General features: G+C 36.8%; 1 protein-coding gene across 8 annotated transcripts in view; it reads right to left on the bottom strand.

Annotated features, from left to right (window-relative positions):
- Positions 1-20896, bottom strand: part of DTNA (dystrobrevin alpha) — a 372603-nt gene that overhangs the window by 195014 nt on the left and 156693 nt on the right. For all 8 annotated transcript variants that reach the window (XM_081262933.1, XM_081262937.1, XM_081262936.1 and 5 more), the window contains exon 2: positions 7871-8000. The gene's annotated coding sequence lies outside the window, so the exon portion shown is untranslated. The remainder of the gene's footprint in view (positions 1-7870; positions 8001-20896) is intronic.

The raw sequence follows: 20896 nt of genomic DNA, 5'->3' as shown, positions 1-20896 counted from the left end.
GATTTAAAAATTCAGAATGCATTTATATACTCCCTTAAGAAGTGCTAATAGGCTCACTATAGGTAGGGAAATTTTTATTTTGCATCTTAAGCCCTTTTGTAAGTTATAAATAATCATTTCATAAACATTCTTCAGGAGAAAAAAGAAAGGGAGAAATTCCTGCCTTAACAAAACCTCAGCTCCTAGTGTTGATTCTAGATAACATTTAGCCCCCAAATTCTATTAGTTTACAACTTCAGACATTGTCATTTCCAGAATTACCCTCATATCAGTAAAGCAGGATTTTACCTAAATAGGTCTCAGAACTATAAGGTGCTAGATCTTTGAAATTCTTTTTGAACAGAAATAATGCTAATTTTAGTATTAACCTAAACATAAACTTATTTGACAATCAGAAAAGATCTATGTATTTTCAAATAACTTACTCTTCAGAAAATATTTTAAATGAAAAATTCTAACATTATCTAACACATGTATTCTTCTTATAAGATTAAATCAGAAAGTTCTTTAAGAATGGAATTTTGCTAAAGAAGACATGTCATTCTTGTTCTGCTACTTAACCAAAAATATGTCAGTGGTAAGTTATTTAAACTCTTGGAACCCTAGTTATTGCATTTGAATAACAAAGGTAACACCAGGCTTATTTGAGGGATTATTATGAATTTTAAAAAAGATAATGTGTACGGAGAATCTGCTTTGGTGCTTGACACAGAGGGCTAGGGCCCTCTGTCAGGGAAGATTCCCTTCCCTGAATGGAGCTCTCCTTTTCTTGTAATGGCTGAATACAGTGTTAGAATCTTAACCACCCTGACAGCACTCAAGCCTCTCTCCAAACAGGACCCTCCATACTTCATTCATACCAGAAAGACGACCTCACTGTCCTTGGTACAGGATTTCCAAAAGTGAAAAAAGACCAGGCATTTGTCCTTGATGAAAAATTCAGAAGGAAGACAGACAGATAGCATGAGGAATTACAGTCTGATGCTGTGAATGCTGAATGAAGATTGCTTTTATTTTTGTTGTCTACACTAGGAGCTCGTCTCCTAAAAAGGTCTATACTCAAAGGACTTAAAATTAGCATACTATAGTAACACAGCCACATCAATGTTTATAGCAGCTCAATTCACAATAGCTAAACTGTGGAAGCAACCTAGATGCCCTTCAATAGATGAATGGATGAAGAAAATGTGGTATATATATACGAAATGGAATATTACTCAGCATTAAAAGAGAATAAAATCATGGCATTTGCAGGTAAATGGATGGAGTTGGACAATATCATGCTAAGTGAAGTAAGCCAAACCCCCAAACCAAAAGCCAAATGTTCTCTCTGATAAGTGGATGCTGATCCATAATGGGGGAGGGCATGGGAAAAATGGAGGAACTTTGATTGGGCAAGGGGGAGGGTGCACGGGGACAGGAAAGATGGTGCAATGAGATGAACATCATTACCCTAGGTACATGTATGATTGCACATATGGTGTGACACTACATCGTGTATAACCAGAGAAATGAAAAGTTGTGCTGCAATTGTGTACAATGGACCCAAATGCATTCGGCCGTCATATATACCTAATTAAAATAAATAAATAAATTATTATTTTTTATTTTTTTAAAAAGGGCCCAAAGGGCTATGTGAATTCAGAGAGAGGAGTGATAACTGTTGATCCAGGAGGGCTTGTCAATGATTTCAGTGAAAGGGCAACAACAACAGTTGTAATAGATTTTGAAGGATGACCAGCACATTGTGAGTCACTGGAGAGCAGGTGGTAGTGAGGGGGATTTGGGGAGGAGTGGGGCTGGGAGGAGAGTCGAGGCAGAAGAACCAGCTTGTGCAAAGTAAAGGCATGAAGAACAAGGCTTAGAAAAGGTGAAAACATTCTGGGAAAGATCAGCTGATGAGGAGCAGAGGCAGTGACCCTGTATTATGACATACTAAGGAACACTGGACATAGATTTTTCTTTTTCTTTTATTGGTAACTGGGGATTGAACCCAGGGGCACTCAACCACAGAGCCTTATCCCCAGCCCTATTCTTTGTATCTTATTTTAGAGACAGTATCTCACTGAGTTGCTTAGGGCCTCACTAAGTTGGTGAGGCTGGTTTTGAATTCATGATCCTCTTACCTCAGCTCCCTGAGCCTTTGGGGATTATAGGTGTGTACCGCCAGGCCCGGCTTTAGCCATGGAACTTTTAAAACTTGAATTTCAGAACAAGACACCGAAGAATGAAAATGATGCAATCTGAATGTAAATTAGGAAGTTGATTTGGGCCGTCATGTTTTAAAAGGAAAAAAAGGTTAAGAACACTGAGAAAAAGGCACTTGTGTTCAAAGCAAGGCTGTTTAAGATTTGCCTAAGGTCCATTAATGTGATAGAACTTTTCTTTACCATTAAAAAACAATGCTTCTGTGTTTTAAAGTTATTTGGTGTTTACATTACATGAGAGGCAGAGGAGCATAATCATTCAGAGTTTAGGCTCTGAAGCCAGAGTGTCTGGATTGGAATACTCACCCCCACTAACTGAACCTTAGATAGGTTAGTTAGCCAACCTCGATGAGGCTCCAGTTTCCTCCTTAAATAAGGAGTTAAAATGTGCACATTGTCAGGTGTGTTAATACAAAATGAAGTACATTTGTATACAGAAGGATGTCTGGCGTAAATGAGAACTCCGTAGACATCAGCCCATCTTGCTTTGTGCCTTTGCCCTCATTCAGCAGCCATTTCTTTAGAAAGTCCCTACAGTGTCCAAGCTCTAGGCTGACTTTCAGGGATACAAAGATAGATACAAAATGACTTTTGTCTTTACAATCATTTGTGGTTTCTCACATCACACTAGAGGGCTCAGCAATAGTAATACAGACTTATATCCTAGTTAAAATACTTTTCTGAACTGTCTGGGCAACAGTGATTTAAAAATCTCTCACCACAACATTGGTTATTATTATTATAACAGCCAACTCCTCTCTTCTCCCTTCTCTTCTTCTCCAAAATTGGAGAATATCATGTTAAGTGAAATGTTACATCTCTGCAGCCTGAACTATCTTTGATGGCAGGTATTTCCTGTGATTCCAGGCAACAGTGAGCTTATTTTAGTAGCTTCCTCTACTTATGTGCACCGAATCTTCCAAAGATGAGTATTTCCACCATTGCCTTAGAGGTCTCTTTGCTAATTCATTTGACTTATGTGTTAATGTAGCATCTATTATTGGTGGGTGAATTTTTCTTTCCCAGTGGTATTTTTTTTCCCCCAAAATCATACCTTCAGAAAGTCTTATTTCCGTAAGCTGGAGAGAAATGTTAATGATTAGACTTTTCTGTGCTATACCAGACTAAGGAGAAGACTTGCTTGGAAAACATCAGTTATTCGCTGCCTTTTAAACCACAGCATAAAGCTTTTCATCTCTGTACCTCTTAGCTGCAGGTTTATGACGGGGTCCAAGTAATTCTGTTCTGTTCATGATGACATTTGCTCATTGTCTGAAAGGATTCTAAATTAGGTATTGCAGGTTCAACATTAATTTTGGTTGAATAGTTGAAAATTGTTGGAGAAGGGACACCATGTCCTTTTGAGTATAATCACAGTACATTAAAATGGACAGATGAGCAGTTGTGATAGCCTCGAAGGAAAAAAATTGAAAATGAAAATGTCTGCATACAAATGAGAAGGAAATGAAAACAGTAAGGCACTTACATTTAAAATAACTAAGGAAAGTACCGAAATGATTACATTAAAAACTACTTTAATACCAAGGAAGCCCCTTAGAATGAATGGGACCATTGAAACAGGACAAATTGTTTACCTGTTAAAAAAGATAAGACACTGGCATCCTGACCACTTTATACCTCTATTCAGTATTTATTATAGGAGATGTGTGAGATGTTCAGAGCGTAAGGCATCTTCAAATAGTAAACACCCATTCTTAGAAGACAGAGAGACCGAATCCCTCAGCTAATGGTGAAAGGTCCATAATAAAATAAGAAGCTCTAGGTTTAAATGTAAATGCCAAATGGATGGAATTGGAGAATATCATGTTAAGTGAAATAAGCCAATCCCCCCAAACCAAAGGCCAGATGTTCTCTCTGATATGCAGATACTAACTCACAATAAGAGGGGAGGAGAAAAGAATAGATGTTCATTGGATTAGACGAAGGGGAATGAAGGGAAGGGAGAGAGAAGGGGACTAGGAAAGACAGTAGAAATAATCGGACATAACTTCCCTATGTTCATATATGAGTACACCACAGTGCAACTCCACATAATGTAAACCACAGAATGGGAAGTTATACCCCATGTATGTATGATATGTCAAAATGTACTCTATTGTCATGTATATCTAAACATAACAAATAAAAACTTGAAAAGAAGAAATAATAAATAAAAATAAACAAATTTAAGTATAAAAATAAAAAAGTTCCAACAACAAAAAAATGTGAACGCCAGAATGAGACTGGTGTCCCATGAGAATTTCTTGTATTGTACACCTTAGTTTTATGAAATGTGCACATTAAAAATCGAAAATCGTATTTAGGATATACCTAAAACTTTAAAAATATTTCTATTAATTTGAAAAGCCAAATGAGAAGGGTGACAATGATTTTGTTAACAGAAAAAAATTAATGTTACAAAATTGACAGCTTAGAATACAGTTTTAAATATAGTAAGTTAAAAACTCTTAAGGATAAAAAAAATCCAGTCTTTAAGAGAATGAGAAATAAGTATTTATAAAGACTGCTATCCAAAATATACAAAGAACTCCCAAGATTCAACAATAAGGGAATAAATAACCCAATTAAAAGGTAGGCCAAAGACCTGAATGGACACCTCATCAAAGAAGATAGATGGCAAAAAAGAAAAAGAAAATATGCTCAACATTAGATGTCATTAGGGAATTGATAATTAAAACAACTATACACCTATTAGATTAACCAAACTCCAAAACACAGACAACACCAAATGCTGGCAAGGATATGGAGCAAGAGGATCATTTATTATTGGTGAAGATAAAAAAAAAATGGTACAACCACTTTGCAAGACAGTTCATCAGTTTCTTACAAAACTAAATGTCTTCTTATTATACAATCCAGTGATTATACTCCTTGGCATTTACCTAAATGACTTGCAAAGTTATGTCTACACAAAAACCTACACAGATGTTTACAGCAGCTTTATTCATAATTACCAAAACATGAGAGCAATGCAATGTCTTTCAGTAGGTCAACAGATAAATAAAATGTGGCACATCCAGAAAACAGAGTATTATTCAGCACTTGAGTGATCAAGTCATGAAAATAGGGAGTGAATTTAATTCCATATTACTGAGTGAATGAAGCCAATCTGAAAAGGACATACACTGTATGATTTCAATTGTATGGAATTTTGGAAAAAGAAAACTATGGAGGCATCAAAAAGACATTGGTTTCCAGGGCTTAGTGGAGAGGAGGACTTTCAGGCAGTGAAACTACTTCATATGATATTTTAATGGTGGATACGTGTCGTTGTACATTTGTTAAGATCCACAGAATGTACACAAAGAATGAACTCCAATGTAGACTATGTAGTTGGGTGATAACAGTGTGTCAATGTAAGCTCACAGATTGTAATAATAAATGTGCCACTCTGGTGGGATCCAGATAGTGGGGGAGGCTATGTATATTTGGGGACAGGGAGTATATGGGAAATGTCTGTAACTTTCCCTCAATTTACTGTGAACAATAAATTGTACCCAAAATTAAAGTTTATCAATTAAAAAAAGAAATGTTCCAGTGCTGTTTAAACCACTGTATGATTCCATCAGATAAAGTTCTATAATAGGCAAAACTAATCAATGGTGATATGAACTAGGATAGTGATTTCCTCTGGGGGAATCAGCTACAAAAAGACATGAATAGAACATCTGGAAGTATTGGTGAAGTTCTGCTTTTTGATTTGATTGACAGTAATCACATTGTGAAAATTCATAGAAATACATGTTTCCTGGTATCATGTGTGTGTTATATCTCAATGTCTTTTTTTAAAAAAAATTTAGTTGTAGATGAACACAATACTTTTATTTTGTTTTATTTTTATGTGGTGCTGGGGATCGAACCCAGTGCCTCACGCATGCTAGGCAAGTGCTCTACCACTGAGCCCCAGCCCCAGCCCCAGCCCTCAATGTCTTAATTTAAAGTTTTTTTTTATAAGTGAAAAAAAGAAACAAAAGCCAAAACGAAACAAAGACCAAATGAAACTACCCAACTTTAAATTTATTTCCTGTGGATCATTTGTTTTACTGGGGAGAAGCAAGTAATCCCTGCACACTTTTCTTCCAGTCATTTTGGAATGAGGCATTAATGGATGAGTTAGGATGCAACCAACAAGAGAAAACACTTAAGTATTTTAAAATGGGTGGAATTTAACCCAAGAGAAATGATTACATTTGATTCAAGGCTAAACTAGATATAGTAAATCAATCTAAAGAGCATAATTAGCAAAAAGTCCAAGATACTACCACCTACAGTTCTCAAAGGACCAGAGGAAGAGCCAGTGTTGCTAGGGTTCAGGGTTCAAGGTTACTGGGGGAAGCTGGAGGCAAAGGCTGGGGTTGGAAAGTAGCCCACAGGGGTCTATCCCCATGGGACTGAGCAGGTGCAGGGTAAAGCATGGACCTCAAGTTAAAAACAGGCACAGACTGGCACACTGGAGAACAGAGAACTCAGAAAATCAGTTTTTCATTTTCAATCCTCTTGGAGTAACAGCTCCAGTAGAGAGATGGACTTAATGATATTTTCAAAGTGCACTGTTTACCTCTTGGGAGGTAAACATTTAGCAAACATCTTGAAAACAAATGAAATCACCATTGTAGTTCTATATCCAGTCTCAACAAACCAAATTCATGCATGCACCCTTAAGATTATGAGAGAGTTACAGACCTTCACTGTGAAGTTAACCAAAAGTATAAAAAAAAAGTGTGCCTGCCTTTAAGGCAGGCAGTGAGCAATGTCTGCTATGTTGCTTTATTCAGAAGGTGACATGGGTGTATTCTGATGATCTGGACATCACCATTCTTCACAGAAGAAAATAAAATCACATTCTGAAAACTGATCTTAGAAGGAAGTGAAAAGTCACACAATTTCCCCAATATGACCACTACTTAATTCCTCCAATCCTCTCTGTCCTGCTAAAAAAAAAAAAAAAAAAAAGATGATATTTAAGGCTAATATTAAAGCACAAATCTGCAAGTTCTGTTGTATCATGGGAGGGTATTATGTCTGATGATATAAAACATATTTATTCATCCGTTTTATAGCCAGGCAAACAAAATTTAATGTGTTGTATGTGTATGTACTTAATTGTTCATAGAAGTTAAAAAAATTACTGCACTTGAACTTAACCATGTCCTGATTTTAATGTAGGCAACATAAAACCCTCCGGCAGGCAGCTTTTGAAATGTTATCTTTATCTCACATGTAGATGTGTCAATGATTAAACTACCAGAGACACAAGCAAATTTTCCTTCAGTTTATGCCTTATTAAAACATGGTTCTTATCTCATTCTGACTAATTACTCTAATATGAAATATGTTTTCTGTCTTTAAAAAAAGTGCTAATTTTTAGAGGAGAAATAAAATGTTATGGCATCTGCTTAACAGAAACAAGAAAGATATTGTCTGGGCCATCTCTGTGTTGAACACCTCATAATTTAGATGGTTTCTGATAATAATAAAAACAAAAGGAACAGAAAATAAGTCTTTCACTGTCTGACACCTCATTAAAAGTAGAAAGCTGGAGGGTGTTGGTAATATTTAACCCCTTTTATTAAAGGGAGAGAAGTACTTTACAATGACATCATTGATGTCCATCTTACATCCGTGGGCTTAAACACACTCACCTAAAATTCCGTGAGGAAACAGCATGAACTTTCCAAAACCATCTATATTATTTTCTTTGAAATGGCTGTTGATTATGGCATTTAAAGACTCCCCAAGTGCTTCATCCAGGGATTTGTAAATCCTATATATCTGCAATGAGAAAACATGGGTTTTATTTAGCTAAGAAACTCACATGTTTACTACAGAAAACAGCCAAGAATGGCAGTTCTAGAACATATGTTATTTTACAAAACCCTCATGCACTATTAAGAACTTGTAATATTCAACTCAGAACATTGGTTTTCATTTACTATAAGAAATAAGTTATTTCTTTTCCTATAAGAATAGTGGCATGGATGCTAGAAGTCCTTTCACAGATAAGGATGGACAGGCCCAGAGGGATCAAGTGATTGTCCAAGGTCAAACAGCAGGTGAATAACAGGAGAGAGTCTGGAACCTGGGGGTCCTAGCATAACTCTTTGTTTTTAGATGATTAAAAACTTGGAAATCAAACCAGGTGCGGTGGCGCACGCCTGTAATCCCAACGGCTCAGCAGGCTGAGGCAGGAGGATCTCGAGTTCAAAGCCAGCCTCAGCAAAAGCGAGGCGCTAAGCAACTCAGTGAGACCCTGTCTCTAAGTAAAATACAAAAATAGGGCTGGGGATGTAGCTCAGTGGTTGAGTGCTCCTGAGTTCAATCCCTGGTATGAAACAAAACAAAACAAAACAAAACAAAACCTAGAAATAGGGGAATATGGAATCTGCTATGTTTTCTAAGTAGGTAATTTTCTAGAATATTGAATCACCATAATTTCTACTAAAGCCAAGGAACTTCCTGTTGAAGCTGGAGTCCTCAGACACAAATGTTCTCTAATGGCCTAATCCTGAGCAGTTGTAAGTAGATATCTCATAGGAATTAATTACATACAGCAAAGGCAAACCAACATTATTTAATAATCCATATGATTTATTATGTTGTGTTGTGATAACATATAAACAGTAAATAGCTCACAAAATGGGCTGTTTATGTTTCTTAAAGCTGAATGGCTTTATAAGTTTTTGCCTTCTGAGAAAATTCATAGATGAAAACTGGAGGAGAGAAGCTCTCATGGTTCTGGAAATCACATGTTAAGACAAAGGAGAAGAGAGGGAGGAGGGACACATTAAGATAAAGGGGACAAGGTATCTGGCAGCTGTGGGGACAGAAAAGGGAGGGGCTGATAGGTAGAGGGTGCCCTCTGTCCCCAGCTCCAACCAAACTGCTTTCCTCTCCAGCTGTGTTCTCTAACCCAGGTCATCTAAAATGATCATAATCATCAATTTAACTTTCATGACTAGTTTTAGGCATCTTATGGTTTTAGGTGCATAGAAAACAAAAATCCTATAACAATAACTCCCTCTTCTTCGAATCCAAATTTTCAGATAAGTTTGTTATTTCATGAGTTATTAATAGGAGATAAAGAAAATTTCACTGCACAATTAACCCCTGTTGTGTCATATCAAGACCCAACAGTGCTAGGTACATGCATGAATTTGGCACTTTTGAATTAAATGTATTATTACAAAACTTTCTGATTTTTTTGTTTGTTTTCTTGAAGTACACGCTATCATTATTTTAAAAATTGGGTTTGAAGTAGGTTAGACCTATGCATTTGGGAATATGTTATATGTTAAAATGTTGTCCCTCCCCCCCATGAATGCAGGTCTCCAAACCACGGTGTCAGGAATGAACAGAAACTTATACAATCTTATATTCTTTCATGTAAAGCCTTGTGTGTGTGTGTGTGTGTGTGTGTGTGTGTGTGTGTGTGATAAAGTGAGCACACAGAGATAAACATATCTAGCTCTATTTGACAACCCAGAATCATTCAAAAAATCCCTTGTTGTTGGCCTAGTGACCTATCAGGAACTTGTTGCTGGTCTTTGCTCCTCCACCTGTAAATCTTGGGGTGGTGGGTACTTTGCATGTTTGGTTTTTGCCTAGCTCCCTGGGTCACCCTGGACTGCAGTAGACTAGGAGGGAAACCAGGAAGCACTCAGACAGACAGCTGGGTGGCCCGAGTGAACTGGGATCTATGACTTTAATAACAATTGCACCTTGGATGATATGCTGATTGTGAGCCAGCTTGAGTTTCTGGCCACTACTCCTTCACCAAAAAGTGACCCTGATTCAGCCTGTAGCTCAGGCAGTGATCAAAAGCAGGTGTCTAATCTGGAGGCAGCTCCATCTCTAGTTATTCCTAGCTTTGTTCCCTGTGGGACCCCAGAATACACAGAACTGAATATAGATAATTCTTTCCACGTCTGAACCAGAGGGCGGCTGCCTCTGGTTCTGACAGTGAATCAAAGCCTTCAATCCTGCTCCTTCTCTTGCTTCAGCCCATTGAACACTTGAGAAGCAAAATTCTCACATGAACACTCTCTGGGGATAGAAAATGATACTTTTTTTTTCTTTAAAATTTTACTTAAATACTAGGTCAGTAAACTGAAATTCTAGGTTGGAAAACCTAGAATATCTGATTCAACTAGAAGTTAAAGATTTAGTACACCGAGATAAAATAAAAATAAGGTCTCCTTTACCTAGTTCCCTGACAAAGATTTCAGGCAGGGTTTCCATTCGAGTTAAGAGTCGGTATCACACCACAGACTACTAAAAGAGAAAGAAGTATTTTACTCTATTTGGGGCATCATATTTTAGGCATCTAGATTGAATGGGAAGTTGCAGGAGGTAGATTTTTGCTAAATAAAAAAAAACTCCCTTAAATTAGAGCATATACAAATAGAAATGCCTTCACACCAATAGTATTAATATAGGGAATAAATATGATAATCTATTGATAGTCACCATGATGTGGGATTTGGTAAGGGCCATACAGCCATTACACAAGGATGGGGTATGTGGTCACTCCAGCTGTAATTCCATGGGACCAAGCCAAACATGAGACTCAAGTACAGTTAGTATTCACATTACCATTATAGTTTGTGCCAGTGCTGATCTTCCCACTTAAAACAGCTCTCCATCCTCACTCTCTAGTGTTTACCTTGAAATATTTTCCTCATAGCACTTCCAACTTTCTAATGTATTATTTATCCATTGTCATTTCACCCTAACATATAAACTCTACAGAGGCAAAGTTTTTGTTCATTATTGCACTACTGATGTTCAAGGTGATGGCTAGCACACAGTAGGCCTGCAGGAATATTTATAGCAAGAACACACAAACCAATGAGTGAATAAAGCCTTTTTGGTTGTCACCAAATTTAAATCTAAGAAGAAATTTGGATATTCTTAATCACAAAGATTTGCAGATCAGGGCTGGGGATGTGGCTCAAGCGGTAGCGCGCTCGCCTGGCATGCGTGCGGCCCGGGTTCGATCCTCGGCACCACATACCAACAAAGATGTTGTGTCTGCGGAGAACTAAAAAATAAATATTAAAAATTCTCTCTCTCTCTCTCTCTCTCTCTCTCTTTCTCTCTCTCTCCCCCCTCTCTCACTCTCTCTTTAAAAAAACAAAAAAAAAAACAAAAAAAACCCACAAAGATTTGCAGATCAGATTTAGGCTTATAATTTATGACAGTGAATTAAACTGACAGTGAATCAAAGCCTTCATTCCTGCTTCAATAATGAACCATGGTAACAACTTTGTCTATTCATCCCCTAGAAAAAAAGTACAGTGAAATATAAGATTAAATAACATGGATGCAGTAAAGAAGAAATTTTATTAAATTGTCTTTCTTGTTTTAAAAGTTGCCTCCTTTTCTTAAAAAATGTATTAGGTCCAATCTCTTCTCTGTTACCCCTGTGACCTTGCACCTCATTAAAATAATTTCATCCCAAGATTCATAAGAATTTTATTCACACTGGAAAAAATGAGGAACCCAAGCAGTCATTTTATCTGTTTTCATTATTAGGTAGGAATTTGCAGCAGAAACACTAAGGGAAGGGGGAAGTTGGTGGTCTCTAGGACTTATACTGTAGGCTTTCCTTTTTTGTTAGTTATATTTGGGAAATCGAGGTGCCATGGGTCTGGCTTATTAGATTTCAGTGGATGGACAACAATTTCAGATCCTTGGGTTAGATGATGATGTCCATAAATTTGCAAAGGGTGCACCAGAGAAATGCAAACATAGAGAGCTACACTGCATTCATAAACATATAAAATTTGGTAATTTATGGAGTTTGACACTGTTTGTTGACATAAGTTGCAGGACCTATTAAAAGAGTTTGGTTAAGAATGATTGTAGTCATTGGAGACATGGTAACAACTTTTCCAAATAATTTCCAAACAAATAAATCCTGCTTTTTTCCAGCAGCTCTATGCCATGGAATTCAAGATGGCATGCTAAAATTTCACCCCACCTAAGCCTGGGATTCCTGTTAACCCTCTTTTGCAAACATAGCAGCAGAATGATCCTTTCTAACAATGAGAAGGCTGGGAGAGAAGGAAAAACTTTGGATCTGAAAGGTCTCTCTTCTGCTGTTATGGAAAGAAGACTGAAGTATGATTAGAAGACTGGGTTTTCTCTCGTACCACTAACTAGCTGGGCAAGTCATTTACTCTTAACTTAGTTTCAGTTTCCTCATTAGTAAAATGAGAGTATTAGGTCTAGATCATTGGTTTTTCAGTCAGTAGTGGTTCTCCTCTCACCCTTAGGGATGTTTGGCAATGTCTTGAGTATTTTCACCTGCAAGGGGAAAATGGGTAAAACTGGCATCTGGCAGGTAGAGGCCAGGGTGCTGCAGAACATCCTGCAGTATCCAAGATGGCCCCTACCAAATAATGAACCAGTCCAAGTGTACCAATACTAAGTTGAGGAACTTTGGTCCAGATGGTTTAAATCCCTCTCAGACCTCAAACCCTTCTGTAATTTCACCACAGGCCCCATACAGGTCTCTGATATTGCACAAAGTAAGCCTAATTCACCACTGAAGTTAACCTGGCAAATGGACAGATCTGAAGACTATCATACTAAGTGAAATAAGCCAATCCCCCAAAACCAAAGGCCTAATATTCTTTCTGATATGTGGATGCTAACACACAATAAGGTGGGAGGGGGGAATGGGAAGAATATAAGATCATTGGATTAGACAAAGAGGAAGGGAGGAAAGATGGGATTAGGAAAGATAATAGAATAAATTGGACATAACTTTCCTATGTTCATATATGAATACACCAACCACTGAAACTCCACATCATGTACAACCACAACAATGGGATCCTGGTTAGAATAAATTATACTCCATTTATGCATTATATTAGTCCTCATAGCAACTCTAGATTTCCCATAGCTCTAGCCACCAATGACCATGAAGGTTCTCATGTTACCAACAGTTGTGCCTGCTAAAAGAGAAGCAATGCATCCTTCAACCTCAGATAACAAAGTTGTTGATGTCAAAATACACTCTACTGTCATGTATATCGAAAAAGAACAACATCAATAACAAAAGATAGTAAGAGGATATTTGAGCAAATATAAGAAAGTAGCAGAGAATTCAGTTTCACTCTTGATATTTTATCATCAGGGATAAAAAAAATCATACTTCATCACTCAGGTTAAAGTAAGATAAAATGGAAGGCATAACATTTGGACAAAATAGCTGTCAAAAGGAATGGATGTATACATTCAGTAGTGAGTGCAGAATTTTTACACCATAGAGCCAGAGACCTGCTCACATTCAGGAACTCTTCAACCATCTGACAACTTGCCTGTCAGCCTCAGTTCAGTTGGGTGTTCTGTCAACTGTTTTACAGGTGATGAGAAGAAAGAAGGTGATTTATCCAGGATTTCTCAGCCATAGTATTTCTTGCACAGCATTTTCTGCCTAAGGTTCTGCCTTTGTGATTCTTCCTGTTGCATCTCACTGAGGTTAGGGCAGTGGCTGACCAGATGATATTAATTTTAAAAGGACATGCCCCTGATACGGTATATTTAATGACATATTGCACTTGGGCAACCTCAGCCAAGGAGCTCAGCTGCTAAAAACTCAAGGATTTACACATATTTTTTTTCTTTTGTTAAACAAGAAAAATAAGAATGATGAGCTCAGATGCTAATATTTATGAAAAAAGCAAATTTAATTTAAAATAGAATGAGATAGCAGGAAACTAATAGAGCTTTTGGTTTTTTAAGTTGCAGTAGCTTTCTTTATAAGAGAGGTGGAAAATATGACAAACTATGAAGAAATTTATATTGCTTACATTCTTCCCTGGAGGAAATTCCTATGAAGATTTTAAATATTTACTGCCAGTTATATATACACACATATAAATATGTATATATGTGTGTGCTTATGTGTATGTATGCCCACCGGTACACACACGTACATACACAACACATAATTTTTAATGAAGTTGAGGGATTATACTTTTCTTTTTTAACTTCTGGTGTTTGCTAGTGATCCGTACATATTCAGCATAAAGACTTCTTTTTATGGCTAGGTGGTTGTTTTTATTCAATTTGCTAATTAAAGTTTATGAACATATGACCATATGGGACATCCGCAGTCACTGAGAGTTTTATTTTATTCATTTACTTCATGCACACATTCAGTCAGAATGTATTTCTGCTACATTCTAAGGTAAGGCAGTAGGTCATCATTTTACTTTTATAATATAAACTTCTGTAAGAAACCCAAGTTTCCCAAAATATCAGAAAAAGATGAGTCATTTTTCTCAGAAAACATCTAAAGAAAGTAATTATCTCATATTGCATCTTTGAGGGAAATATGCACAAAACCAACAAGAGTCTCATTTTGTTGCATAATTACTGAAAATAAGTGTAGTCGAAGTTTTCTTAAAAGAAAATCTCTTTGTCTGAATATAGGTAGGGCAATATGCAGCTAAAATCATACAGGCAAATGCTTCTGCAGTGTTGAGCTCATTAAATCTTCAAACTTTCCGTGTTGACATTAACTCCAAGTAAGGAAGAAATATTGACATATTTTTTACTCACTAGGAAAAAAATCTTTATTTTGTCTTACATTTAAGCGCCACCTTGAAATTGGTCAAAAAGAGAATTAAGTTCAATTTTGAAGGATAACTAACAATGTGACAAAGATTAGTCCAATTAGTTTTTTAAAAGAGGAAATTTTAATTAGTCACATGCAGATATATCATAGATTGTATTAAAATCTCCCTGATCCTATGTGACCTTTGCTTTCATGTTCATAGTTTATGTTCATTCATTCGACAGAGAAGCCCGTCTTACATGTCTAAAAGATTAATCACTCAATGTGATTTGATTTAACTGTGTTTGATTTTACCATGGTATAAAGATCAAAACAATCCGAAGAGAAGGAACAAAGAAACTCATGGAACTGCTTATAGAAAAAGAACAAAATTTAAAAAGAAAAAAGATTTAAAGGACATTTTATCAATTATTAGTAACATAAAAAAATAAAAAAAGGAACGTGGAGGATAGGAGAGTAAGTTTGCAGGCAGAGTACCACGCTTCCCACAAGTCTCCTGAATCAAAGTTGTATTAAGTACATGGAATCCCACATGTTTTAAACATTACTGTTTTCTAATATGCATAAAAACTCAACCATAAAACTTGTTCTCACAAAAAATACAGCAGTTATTTGGATGCAATTTCAGTGACAAACTCTGGCTGGCACAAAAACCAGATTTTAATTTTTATTGTTGCTGCTGGTAATATATATCTTGTTTCCCCAGGAAAAATATTTATGTGCAAAATAAAGGTGGGTGTTTTCTAAAGCAAAGATATACTTTTTCTGGAAGGCATAAAGAGACAAGTGCATCTAATTCTGGTCTTCTGCTCTGGCCTTGCGCTTCAGGGGTGTGTTTTTCCCTTATCTGGTGGACTTGAATATACCCTATGCCTAGGAGCCACCTTAGGGCTACTGAAGGGCTGACTTGTCATCTCCACCTGACTCAGAAGATGAAAGTGCCTTTTTAAAATTATGAAAATAAAAGATATATCATTTACCTTAGTATCAGAAATTAACATGCTACTCTGGGGTTCAAAACAGTGAAACTCGACCCTACATCAGGGCTTCTTGAACCTTTGGTCCAAAGAACCCTCCACCACCAAAGTTTTTTTTTTCTATAGTTGTTATAGCTATTAATATTTATCTTATTAGAAATTAAAACTTGGGAATTAAAAATATTTATTTATAAATTCATTTGAATAATAATGGTAAACCCATTGCATGTACGATAAATAATAAAATGGCAGTATTTTCCAAAACAAAATTTGGGCAAGAAATACAGCATGGTTTTACATATCTGAAAATATCTTTAATGTCTGGGTCAATAGAAGATATCTGGGTTTCCATATCCACTCCTGCACTGAATCTATTGCAAAATGGGGCTTGAGTTGAAGAGTATGAAGAAACTCCAAGTTTACACAGAGACATAGTCAGAAACATCAGAATATTTCATATTAATACGAATATTTGCCTTTGATGTGACACTGAAATTCAACAAATGGTTGATCCTTAAAATAGAGTTGCAGTGTAGAATCTTTAGCCAATCAATGAATTTTAAATAATCATTGCATTAAAGTTTATCATTAGTCTTATACTTCATATAGATATTTTTACATATATATAACTTTTATAACACTGTACATTTGTTGTTTGGAAATTATTGGTTCTCTAGATGCTGAAGATATTCCAAATGTTGACACATTTCACTTTCAGTAACACAAATCTTTTTCATATCACCATCAACGCCTGGTGCTGTGGCTCATGCCGGTAATCCCAGTGGCTAGGGAGGCTGAGGTAGAAGAATTGAGAGATCAAAGCCAGCCATAGCAAAAGTGAGGTGCTAAGCAACTCTGTGAGACTCTGTCTCTAAATAAAATACAAAATGGGACTGGAGATATGGCTCAGTGGCCAAGTGCCCCTGAGTTCAATCCCTGGTACCCAAATCACCATCAGTCTCATCAGAAAATTATTTTAAAAGTAATGGGAAGCTGTCAAGCTTATAGTGGCAGATGCAAGCTTTCCAAAATTCTGCTGGAAAGTTTAAATTATATCATTGTTGGAAATTTTTCAGTTGTTTTTTTCCCTGAAGTATCAAGCTCACTCCATTCATTTCCAAGAAAATATTTGCCAAATTCCCATGTCTGGATAATCTTAGTTTGCCAGCCAGTTGTTCTTTCAAATAAACATGTTGTTCTATGAAAGAAATGGTGGGTTCAGCTTGTACCCCAAACCATTGTACTTGGAGACAATTATTGTATCTTGATACATTTTAAAAGTGATTTATGGCTACTTTCCATTTTCTCACACCAACTGTCATAAGGATGTGTATTAAGGCTTTGAAATTTAACAAAATGGTTTCTTCTTCTCATTGCTTTGTTTTTCACTATACATGGATTTAGGTAAAGAATATAATGACTACTGGAGTTTGGGACCACTGCCTTGGATTATGATAAGATACCCACAGTTTTAGCCACCACAAATTTTATGCTATCAATATAAATGTCTGCAGATTGAAAATGTAAATAATATGCTATGTTATTAGTAAGAGGGTTTTGATATCAAGGAACCCTAGAGAGTCTTAGGGACTTTACTTTGAGAACCACTGCCCTAGAAGGAAGGGAATATGTTAAGTTGGTCAAGTGGGAGCCCTGAGATTTGACAGTCAATGGTAACTCATATCATTACTGATTTAATCTCTATATGTTAAAAGGAAAATTACTTATCTATTTCAACCCCAGTTTTCCCATTTTTACTCTTCTGAAAGGAAAAATACCAAGTCTTACCTCACAGAGTTAGTTGTTCCTAAAGATTAAAGGCAATCATTTGGCACAGTGTCTGACACACAGTAAACTCAACAGATATTAACTATGATTACTAATATTTATATTATCTTTCTTTTTGAGAACAAGGATTAATGATGTGAATAAATTAGAATATCAGCTGCTGGATTCTGTTTATCCTACCCAAATCCAAATTTAAGTTCGACATTTCCTCTGTGAATATAAGCTACGTGCAGCTATACATTTTTTCTCTACTCCCTTGAGTACAAAGGGAATACATTTTGCCCCTTGTATGTTGAATTTGCAAATTCTTATACAGTCAGTCATGAGAGACATTGCTTGGTAGTGAAAGCCAGCAGTGATAAATGAGAGATGGTATTGTTAGTAGGTCCCCAAATCCCCCAACCCCTGACCCGATGCTTGGTACACCATGTTTGCTTGGGAAGCAGAATGTACCAAGGAATTACCCTATGACCAGAAACCTAGATCACAAGGACTCACAGAAGCACCATTTGCCCAAGGTCTAGAGCAAATACCTGAGAAAAGTCTTTCCTGAGATGTTGGCTCTTTCCCTAACCTAAGTCCTCCAGTTTTTATCAGTTTTGGGAAAAAAAAACTGAGTGCAAGGACATGAAATTTAAGGAAAAAATGTGTGTGTGTGTGTGTGTGTGTGTGTGTGTGTGTGTGTGGGTGTGGGTGTTCCTAAAGAGGAGGGCAGAGGGTGTGTGTCTGTGTATGTGCATGCACATGTTCATAGGTGTGTGTTGCACTCTCACAAAAGGGATCTGGCAGAGACCAAGTCATTGGTAGAAAACTCAAAGATCATGGGAACATCTGGCTGACTTAAATGGGAAAAGTAGGTAAGACCAAGACACACCCGGCCCACATATTTTATTTTCGAATATTTCTTAATCCTTCAAAAAAGCATTCCTTTCTCTCATTTTCTTTGAAATAATAAGAGGTTTGCTTGATCTGTTTTTCTTTTTTAGCTTTTTTTTTTAAATATACCAGAGTACCAAAAAATTTTTCTAACACACACACATATTTTATATATATATATATATATATACACACACACACACACACACACACACACACACACACACATATATATGTGTGTGTGTGTGTGTGTGTATATATAACAAACCCCAAACTTGATGATAAGTGGCACCTAAATTTGATCTCAGTGTTGAAAAAGCAATAGAGGATTTTAGCAATGGAGCTCAAATGAAGAGTGTGTGTCATTGAAAGGGAGAAGCTCCCTGTGCATGTGCCATGTAGAGGCACCCAGTAAACACCACCACATCTTCCTATTTTCAAATTCAGGGTAGAAATCCAGATTTCTACATAAAATCTTCAAATTAATAACTGTTGCCTCAAACTGGATAGGACAAATAAAACATGTTGGCAGAGTTTTCAGGTTGCTACCCCCTGCCCCCCCCCCCCCCCCCCCCCGGCGGCAAAAGATATAATTTCCTTTCCCTTCTGATCTTCAGGATCTTTAAACTGTGCCTTTGATTCCTATTACAACTACTCACTTGGGACAGAGGGGGATCCAAAATAGAGAGGCACTTCTATCGCCCTCTAGTGATCACAGCATGCCAAGACAGCAACTGAATGCTCATTCATTCTGTTTATTGAAAACTTCCACCTATGTGAAAATCATTATTCACCACCCAAAAGCCAGCAAAATAATTTTTGGCTACTATGTGTGAGGAATGAACCACAGGGTGATTTTCCTGTGAGTTAATATTTTAAGGCAAGAGGTGATGAAAAAAGGGAGTAGGGCCATCAGCTCAAGCAAGGACTTAGAAGACATAAGTTCCAGACTATGACACCAGGAAAAGAGAAGAATCTAAAAACCAGGCCTGGCAGCTCATGTTGTTGGCTGGAAGCTAGATACTGAGTTTTATGTGGACAAATGACAGTAGCATCAATTATCAACTTATCCACTAAGTAGAACAGCATGTAGCAGTTACTGCTCATTTGATCCCTGTTTTAAGTATTTAAAACACTTATTAATTAATGAAGAGCATCTCATATACTTTGTTTAGAAGCTTCACTTAAGCAAAATAGTTTGTAGGTTGGGGAATGGGAAAAAATTTTGCAATTTGGAAAAACAAAATTTCAAATAGGCCAGTAATACAGAGTTAATCAAAGATCCTGAGAAAGTTAAAAATTTAGCTCTTGTGACATCTCTGTTTCATTTCCATGCTCATGTTGTCTTAGATCACTGTCTCCAAGAATTCCATTCCTGTAGCTCAAATGTCAGCTTTCAAGGATGGTTCCCTCTGTACATTCATTTCTTGCTGTTTTGCCCTCCTTGACACACTCTGATAATTTAATGAACTGAAATCCGATTGCTTCTAGAAGCTCAATACTTGGTTATACTTTTGTTTTGAAGACAGCTTTTGAGTAGAGAGTGTGTCAGCAAAAGCAAGTAAAAGAATGTGGATGTTGTTACAAGGTCAGCTTTTCAGATGCTGCAGGCGGCCATTGCTGGCATTCTGTCAAACAGTTACCATGGGCAGCAGGGCCATTCATGGGCCATGAGTCAGCAGCCCCGACAAGGCTAAATACGGTGACCGCTCAACGCTCAGTATGATGCAGGCTCATGCGCCTTCAGAAAGCAGAGGAAGGAGGAATTATTTTATTTTCAAGTTTTGCTTAGAAAGAAATCTGCATAGGTCATTAATGTCCAGATGTTAATTTGTATATGTGTACATGGTGTGTGTGTGTGTGTGTGTGTGTGTGTGTGTTAGAACCTAGGTTAAAATATTAATACATATAGATTTCTTCTGTAAAGCGAAATATAAGTGGACTGAGAGCTGACATATCAGAAGCCAGCAATTTTGAGGGAGAGAGGCGCTTGAATTGGGCTGACCAGCTTAATAGTAGACACATGTGGCTACCGAGCAGCTGAAACGTGGCTAGTCCAAATTGAGATACTGTAAGCATAAAACACATACGTGAACTCAAAGATACAGTACTGCCAAAAAAAAAAAACTTGCTAATAACTTTTGAAATCGAGTACATGTTGAAATGATGCTTTGACTTATGGAAAAATAAAATATATTAGTTAAACTAGTTTTGCCTGTTTCTTTTTACTTTTTAAAAATGTGGCTACTAGGAAGTTTAAAACTACGTACAAGGCTTGGATTCTATTTTTTTAAGAGAGAGGAGAGAGAGAGAGAGAGAGAATTTATTTTTAATATTTATTTTTTAGTTCTCGGCAGACACAACATCTTTGTTGGTATGTGGTGCTGAGGATCGAACCTGAGCTGCACGCATGCCAGGCGAGCGCGCTACCGCTT

Source organism: Spermophilus citellus (assembly GCF_964194105.1).
Source record: "Spermophilus citellus genome assembly, chromosome: 12".
Classification (NCBI taxonomy): Eukaryota; Metazoa; Chordata; class Mammalia; order Rodentia; family Sciuridae; genus Spermophilus; species Spermophilus citellus.
The sequence above is the reverse complement of the archived record's forward strand: the minus strand, read 5'-3'. Positions and strand labels throughout refer to the sequence as shown.